A 2,500-nucleotide genomic window follows, 5' to 3' on the forward strand; every position below is an offset into this window, starting at 1 on the left:
TGTTTGTTCAAGTTATTCAGGTGCTCTGTAACATCCACCATAAATGCAAGGTCCGGCATCCATTCTGCGGAATGAAATTCTAACACTGGTTTGCCCTTTTCTTCCATGAACTGTTCAATTTCTTCTCGTAAATCAAAGAAACGCCTCAGCACAGCACCTCGGCTTAACCATCTTACCTCAGTGTGGTATGGCAGGCCATAGATGTGGTCTTTCTCTCTGAGAAGGCTGTCAAACTGACGGTGATTCAGGCTTCTGGATCGGATGAAATTAACAGTTTGGATGACCACCTTCATGACGTTATCCATCTTTAATGACTTGCAACACAAAGCCTCCTGGTGCAAAATACAGTGAAAAGTCAAAAAATCACGTCCTCCATTTGCAGATTGCACTTTCTCTCTGAACTTTGTCACAACGCCTGCTTTTTTCCCGATCATTGAGGGCGCACCATCTGTAGCCAGGCTGACAGCGCGGGACCAGTCCACTCCGACCCTGTCCAGCGCGCCGACGAGTGCGGTCAAAATATCAGCTGCTGTCGTTGTATCTGTCATCGGCACCAACTCCACGAACTCCTCGGTGACGGTCAATGTGTCATCAACTCCGCGGATGAAAAAATGGCCAGTTGTGCAACATCTGTAATGTTCGTGCTTTCATCAATTGCAACCGAAAACACAATAAATAACTTTACTTTTTGCTTCAACTGGCTGTCCAAATCCACTGAAAGATCGGAAATCCTGTCTGCAACTGTGTTTCTTGTCAGGCTGATATTTGCAAAAGCCTGCCGCTTTTCAGGACACACAATCTCCGCTGCCTTCATCATGCATGTTTTTACAAATTCACCCTCACTAAATGGTTTTGAAGCCACTGCGATTTCATTAGCAATGAGGTAGCTAGCTTTCACTGCAGCGTCACTGATGTCTCGGCTGTGAGTAAACACAGACTGCTGTTTCTTCAGACCCGCCAACAGTTCATTCACCTTCTCTCATCTCCGCTGTCCTTGAAAGTTGTCATATTTGTCGGCATGAAGACTCACATAGTGGCGACGAAGGTTATATTCTTTCAGCACTGCAACATGCTCTGAACACACCAAACATACAGCTTTCCCATTCAATTCCGTGATTAAATAGGATGACCATTTTTCTTGGAACACTCTGCACTCTGCGTCCACTTTTCTAACACTCTGCACTCTGCGTCCACTTTTCTCTTTTTTGACAGAGACATATTGGGGCAATGAGGGTGCCAAAGCAGATAATGTTAAAAGTAGAAGCCGTAATAAATATCGCGGGCAAAACAAAGTAGCTCATTGGCTGCACGTGCTTGACCTACTTGCTCTGCCCCGGTATAAACAGTTTGCTTGCTTAACACAATTGCTATTGTGCCATCCAGTGGACGCAATTGGAACAGCAGTTTATTTTATTGAAAAATTGCAGCGCATTTTTATACTTAAAAAAAAATAAAAAATATATATATATATATATATATATATTTTTGTTTTATCATCTCGCGGGCCGGATTAAACCCGTTTGCGGGCCTCATCCGGCCTGCGGGCCGTACGTTTGACACCCCTGGGTTACACACACACACCTGGTTAGACAGACAGGTTACACACACACCTGGTTACACAGACAGGTTACACACACACACCTGGTTACACAGACAGGTTACACACACACCTGGTTACACAGACAGGTTACACACACACACCTGGTTACACAGACAGGTTACACACACACCTGGTTACACAGACAGGTTACACACACACCTGGTTACACAGACAGGTTACACACACACCTGGTTACACAGACAGGTTACACACACACCTGGTTACACAGACAGGTTACACACACACCTGGTTACACAGACAGGTTACACACACACCTGGTTACACAGACAGGTTACACACACACCTGGTTACACAGACAGGTTACACACACACCTGGTTACACAGACAGGTTACACACACACCTGGTTACACAGACAGGTTACACACACACCTGGTTACACAGACAGGTTACACACACACCTGGTTACACAGACAGGTTACACACACACCTGGTTACACAGACAGGTTACACACACACCTGGTTACACAGACAGGTTACACACACACCTGGTTACACAGACAGGTTAGACACACACCTGGTTACACAGACAGGTTACACACACACCTGGTTACACAGACAGGTTACACACACACCTGGTTACACAGACAGGTTACACACACACCTGGTTACACAGACAGGTTACACACACACACCTGGTTACACAGACAGGTTAGACACACACCTGGTTACACAGACAGGTTACACACACACCTGGTTACACAGACAGGTTACACACACACCTGGTTACACAGACAGGTTACACACACACAGGTTACACACACACCTGGTTACACAGACAGGTTACACACACACCTGGTTACATAGACAGGTTACACACACACCTGGTTACACAGACAGGTTAGACACACACCAGTATAGACTAGGGATTTTGAATTTTG

At 45.6% G+C, this 2,500-nt stretch overlaps 1 protein-coding gene across 1 annotated transcript in view; it reads right to left on the reverse strand.

Annotated features, from left to right (window-relative positions):
- The window catches only part of LOC311121474 (uncharacterized protein), a 10,090-nt gene that overhangs the window by 4,668 nt on the left and 2,922 nt on the right, over nucleotides 1-2,500 (reverse strand). The window lies entirely within an intron of this gene.

Source organism: Coregonus lavaretus (assembly GCF_964263955.1).
Source record: "Coregonus lavaretus genome assembly, contig: HAP1_SCAFFOLD_2242, whole genome shotgun sequence".
In the NCBI taxonomy this organism is placed as follows: Eukaryota; Metazoa; Chordata; class Actinopteri; order Salmoniformes; family Salmonidae; genus Coregonus; species Coregonus lavaretus.